A 6,125-nucleotide genomic window follows, 5' to 3' on the forward strand; every position below is an offset into this window, starting at 1 on the left:
GGCTTTGCATCTACGCCATAGTGAGTTGGGTGCAAACTTAAGGGTTCATTTACACAATCCAGAAGGAATTGTGTCAGAGCATTGGAAACTAACACAAATGAAGGGGGGAAATGCCATCGCTTCAGCCCTACAGGAGCTCAGCAATGCCACATGTGGGCCCCACTGCTGCCATTTTACACCAGGGAAGGGTGACGCCCATAGCGCCACTGTTTAAGAAGAGTAACAGTCTCATGGGGACCTATGAAGTAATGCCAGCACCACTTTCACCCAGATAGTGCTCTTTCAGCATATTCTCTATGGCTTCCCAAGTAAGAGCCAAGAAGCTAGGATCACGTCTTCAGTTAAAGAAACCAGAGAGCAGCTACAGAAAACCAATCACTCCTGCCATGGAGATCTGCCCCTCCCCCTCACTGGATACGCTGAATTACAGCGCGCCATAGTCGTCTAGACACTACCAGAAGCCCAAGTCTGCACAGGTGCAGGGGGGAAACAACAGGTCTGCTCATACATTTGGAATAGTGAATGTAGGAAACTGGATAGAGGAAGGGAAATAAATTGACTTATTATGTGGAATAACTAACAGCCACGGAACAAAAGGACAGATATTTTTCTTGCATGTTCCGTCACCAACACTTGGGGTGTCAACACTTGGAGTGGGAGGTGCATGTACATACAGCAAGGAGTAAAGAATATCATCTACATGAAGAAAAATTGTGAGATAAATGACGAAGCAGGCTTCTCAGATCGGAAATAAATCGCCCTTACAAAACGTGAGCAAAAAGCAGGTCATGTAAATGGCATCCATATGCGGGCAAGTGTGAGGTCTTTTATTTAAAAGGGATTGTGAGAATTCTAGGAGCACCTCTGCTCTGCCAGGAAACTGAATGGAGGAAAAGACTCTTACAACCCACACAGGCACACACACCCTCCTCTCCCCAAACCCTGTCTCCCATAAAGCAGCCTTCATTAAAGGGTAGGGTGTGATCAGTGTCCCAAACCTGTATGCAAGTGAGTCAGTGAGCCTTCATTCCGAAGATTGTTTCTGCTGAAGCACAAAAAGGCTGTGCCAGATGACTGCACTGGCAAAGGTTTTTGTTTGTACCATTTACCTGTGGCAGCTCAGGCAAGGATCACTTTGCATAATGTTTCGCTTACATCAATAGGCTTTGTTCTCCGCTGCCTCACTGCGGTTGGTTTCAAGCCCCCTTGCTTGCTGTCAGCCCTTTCCCCGTGGCTGATTACTTCAATAGAAAACAAAAAACTGGGGTGGGGTGTATACCTACTTCAGTGTCCTCTCCTCACTCGGCTGTTGCCCTCATTCCTGCCCCTAGCACAATGCTACTGCTCCAGTCTTCCAGATCCTTTTACCGGAGCTTAAAGAGTAGAGTTACAGTCTTGAGGGCTTTTGTGTCCCTGCACCACACTAAAAAACGCTGCCTGATATCTTAGAATGAAGGAAGGAAAACTAGGCTTCACTTCTCTCGAGACAAAAAGGGGTCGCCGGGCCCCTCGTGTTCTCTTTGAATTCTGCCTCCTTCAAGGCATGTTTGGTTCTCAGTATAGGGAACAAACAGATGCTGGCCACGTTATCAAACTTGTATGACAAAAGCTGTTCCTTCCTCTCAACTGATCAAAATTCTTCATCGTAGACAAAGCCCTCGCTGAGCATTTAGGAGGCTCGCTCAGTTGGGGGGCGTGGGGTTTGTCGAAAATCTGCTTACCTCCCTTCACCCCTCCCCGTTTTCTTGCAATTGCCACCCTTAAACAAAAGAAGGCGGCGAGGTGGAATGGGAAGAAGAAGGTGTGTCGCAGAATCGTGCCTCTTCGGGGTAATGGGGAGGGGGAATAAATATTTTTGAAACACGTCTTGCTGTTCAAATCACCAGCAAAAAATAATCTCGGTGAAGAGGAGGTACCTAACCAACTGCTGCCATTCTATATACTGTATATATTGAGCAGCTGTAAGAAAGCAGGAGCAGTTCTATTGGTACCTTTTATTATTTCCTTTACAGCCAGACACAGATAAGTGCCCTCCAAAATACAAGGAATTTCCTCCAGTTTGAAAATTAAATAGGAAACCAATCCCTTGGTTTAGCCTGGTACACTTTGGCTGTTAGTACGGCCATTTGTCTACCACCAGTTCTTAACAGGTATTTTCTTTATGATTCCCCACTTCATAGCTTTATCCAACGCTGGGTCAGTTTTCCATTCGGGTGCCAGCAAAGGAGCTGGCACTGATCACTGAGCAAGTATCTCTACAGAAGTTCGACACCATTTCTTTCTGTAACAGCCGTAAGATGCATAAAGACAGTGTCTGCTAAAGATCTTATTCGACCATCTGGCTGCCTTCACCTGAAGAGACCTCTGCTTGGAGTAGATTTGTCCCGAGCTGGCAGGGCACATGAAGCGGCCAAACGCATCTTTACAGAGGGAAAAGACAAGCAGGCAAAAAGCCTTGTCTGGGTTTTTGCCAGGCGAGGGCGGAGAGCCTGACAGGCAGCTCCCAGGAGCCGGGGATCTGCCACCTGCCTGAGGATGCGCTGCTGCTAGTGCGACTGCTGAGCACCTGTCAGGAACAGGAAGCCCTTACCTGATGTTGCGGCTGCTGATCCAGCAACCTGCAGAGAAGAGAAGCTGCAGAGAAAAGCTGCTGCTGCCGCCGCTCCTGCCGCCGCTGAGCTCACCCACCGCCTGCGCTGTCGCCTGGTAGCAGCTGCCTGCCTGTGCACCGTCGCCGCCCGCGGCCCAGACACGCCTCTTCCCTGCGCCGGGTCCAGCCCGGCCCCCTTCCCACTTGAGTCCCCGCCCAGTCCTTCGCAGCACCGCCGACACTACTGCATTGTGGTGAGCTGCGCTCTCTGCCTCGCCAGTCTGCTCAGTGGCCGCCGCATAGACGCCGAGGAGCGTGTGTGTGTGTGGCTGGGCTTGTTGGGGAGGGAGCTACAAAACATTTCAGGGGGCATTGTTGCTGGGCGCCGGGACGCAGGTCAAAGACAGAACGTTGATTTCATTTCGGGGTAGACTTGTAACAGTGGTGGGTGCTGTTGCCGCGTTAGGCTCAAGACTTAGACAACAAAAGTGGGCATTTCTCCCACCGACCTTCACTACCCCCAGTTTTCCCTGGTCCGCGCCTACGTAAAAGATTTTTAGGGAAAGGGAAAGCACGTTCTGTGATTGTGCGGCACACTTGGGGTGTGCCTTATCTGACGAACCTGGGGTTAGATCATCAGAGTCGAGAGGATCCTTTTTAAGGCGGTTAGCTGGATTTAATCATCATCTATCTGTCATTTTTTGAGAGTGACACTGCCTCGTTGCATTCCTTACAATAGCCGTGTCAGATAGATGGGAATCTTCTCTTATACTTATTTCTCGTAGATGGGCCATGCAGGGACGTGGTAGGAAGGAGGTGATTGGCTGAGAAGGCAGCAGCTGGAGAGGAGTGTGCCCACCTGCCATTGGGAAGGAGTTTGCCGTCAGCTGGGAGGAGGGAGTTTGAAGGCAGCAGCCCATTGGGAAGGAGTTTGCCGGCTGGGGTTGGCTGAGGGGGGAGTTTGAAGGCAGCAGCCCCACCGTCAGAAAGGAGTTTGTCAGCTGAGAGGAGAGAGTTTGAAAGCAGCCGTCCTGACTGGGGTCGGCTGAGAGGAGACTGTTTGAGGGCAGCAGCTGGAGAGGAGTGCGGGAGGGCGCATGCCTGCTATACCCATTGGGAGGGAGTGCTGGCTGGGGTTGGCTGAGAGGAGGGAGTTTGAGGGCAGCAGCCGGAGGGGAGTGCGGGTGGGAGCCAGCGAGTTCGAGAGAAGGGGGCGGCTGGTGGTTGGCCGCCTCAGAATGGGGCAAGGAGTCTGCTCTCTCCTCCTCCCCACCCTTTACAGGCTGGAAGCAAGGAAGGGCGGGAAGCACTTGAAATGGAGACTGAAAGACAGGTGGAGGATGACAGGTCGACACAGGTGTTGATGGAGACTGAGGGAGAGTGCCCAAAGCTGCAGGATAGCCAGAGTGTCACTCAGGAGACTGGAAGCACTAAATGCCTGGTAGGAGGTCTGCTATCTCCCCCACCCACTTTAAAGGCTGGTGTTCTGGGGCTTCTTCTGCTAATGTGCTATAGAGGGGAAAGCAAGGAAGGGCGGGAAGCAGTTTGACCACACAATAGAGGAGCTCGCTCCAGGAGCGGTTGGCAGTGTAGGGAACCCGCTGGCAGCAGTGCAGGGTGGTGGGGAGGAGACAGGAGAACAGGCAGCAAATGTGTGGGGCTTTGGAAGTTAGTGGGCTTATCCCCAAAGTCTAACTCAAAGCAGTCAGTTCTGCACATTCTGTTGCCTCTTTTGGTTAGACTTGGGACACCCCCCCAAAAAAAAGTCACACAGCACCTGCCATTAGGCCTCACTAGGTAATGATCACCAGGATCATACACTAAACTGTTCTGGATCTGATGCAGTGAGTGCCACAAGGACACAGAACCTGATTTTTCTCCACAGAGTTCTAAGGCAACCTATCACTCCACTGCTTCTTTGCTTGCAATGGAGACTGAAGGACAGTTAGAGTTGATGGAGACTGAGGGAGAGTGTCAAAAGCTGCGGAATAGCCAGAGTGTCACTCAGGAGACTGGAACCACTAAATGCCTGGTAGGAGGTCTGCTCTCCCCACACACACACCCTACCCCACCCTTTACAGGCTGGTGTTCTTAGGCATCACTAGGTAATGATCACCAGGATCATACACTAAACTGTTCTGAATCTGCTGCAGTGAGTGCCACAAGGGGCAGTGACACAGAAATTAATCCCAGATATAACCTGATTTTCTTCCACAAAGTTCCAAGACAACCTATCACTCCACTGCTTCTTTGCTTGCAATAACCTTCCAGGGATATGGAGAGTAGAGATGTGCTGAACATTTAGGATGGGGAGAAGCCACATGCCTTTAAGGGCAGATGGTCAACTTGCACACATTCTCACTCTGGCACATTTGTGGCACAATTGGTGCTGTGGGAAAAGGCCAGTTGCCTGTGGGTGTCCTAAACAGAAGTTGCCTGTGCAACAGGTTTCAAGGATGAACACACCTGCTGCTCTGTAAGCATCCAAGAGGAATGAGTGGCTGGTGGGAGACTCAGCATTGCAGCTCCATGCAGCATGTTACTGAGCAATGAAGTGAGGTGGCACAGCCCTTTTGACTAAACATAACCTTTTACTCCCTAACAGCAACAGCCGCAAAGCACATATAATGCTGTTTTCAATGCCTAACACATAGAAAAGCGAAAGAATGAATCAGCAGAAGAAGCAAAACAGAGAAAAACAGAAAGAAATCAATGTGACAGAATTCGCAGAGCAAAGTTAAGAGAAACATTTCTGCCTTCAAGCACCACATCACAGCAACATTTTAAAGAGATGACTAACATACCCTCAAAAATTGCCTACAATACCAGTAGAAGAGCAAAACGAGCAAATGAGTCTGCTGAAGAAGCAAGGAGAAGAAAAAATGAAAGAAATCTACGTAACAGAGAGAAGAGAGCAGAGAAGAAAAACCAGAGATGGAATAAAGGAGAGTTACCTTCCACAACAACACACAATGCTGATTACAAAACACAGGGAGAAGGAAAACTAGAAAAAATAGCTGTGGAGCAGGCTAATCAAAGAACAACTACACATCAACAAGCAGAGAATGCACAAGAGGCGAATAAAGAAAACTCATACACTGCACAACAAAGACAACGCAGAAACCAAACAAGGAAAATGAGAACTTGGGATCAAGAGAACAAAGATTATGCAAAGAAAGGCAAGCTAAACAACACAGATTAACAGAACATCCCATGGACACCACCAACTTCCATTATGAAGACACCCTTGAAGAACAGCACAGATTAACAGAACATCTCACAGATGCCCCCACCTTCCAACATACCCTGGAAGAACATAACTGCGGAACTATGACTGCAAGCTGCCATTACTGTGGTGCACTTTATTATTGGTTGGATGAGCTCAACTGTGCAAGAAAATACACCAAATGCTGTCATGACAGCAAAGTTACACTCAAAGAATTCAGGGAAGCCCCAGACTTACTCAAAGAACTGCTACTAACACAGTCACCAGAAGCAAAAAAATTATCAAGAGCATATCAGAGAATACAATGCA

General features: G+C 49.2%; 1 protein-coding gene across 20 annotated transcripts in view; it reads right to left on the reverse strand.

Moving 5' to 3' along the window:
• Nucleotides 1-2,784, reverse strand: part of LOC128339466 (microtubule-associated protein 2-like) — a 416,732-nt gene extending 413,948 nt beyond the window's left edge. For 8 of the 20 annotated variants that reach the window (XM_053283451.1, XM_053283447.1, XM_053283445.1 and 5 more), the window contains exon 1: nt 2,591-2,784. The gene's annotated coding sequence lies outside the window, so the exon portion shown is untranslated. The remainder of the gene's footprint in view (nt 1-2,590) is intronic. The other 12 variants (XM_053283456.1, XM_053283455.1, XM_053283467.1 and 9 more) reach the window with 10 other exon arrangements.
• Between the last annotated feature and the right edge of the window lie 3,341 nt (nt 2,785-6,125).

The sequence above is a fragment of the Hemicordylus capensis genome, chromosome 1 (assembly GCF_027244095.1).
Source record: "Hemicordylus capensis ecotype Gifberg chromosome 1, rHemCap1.1.pri, whole genome shotgun sequence".
Classification (NCBI taxonomy): Eukaryota; Metazoa; Chordata; class Lepidosauria; order Squamata; family Cordylidae; genus Hemicordylus; species Hemicordylus capensis.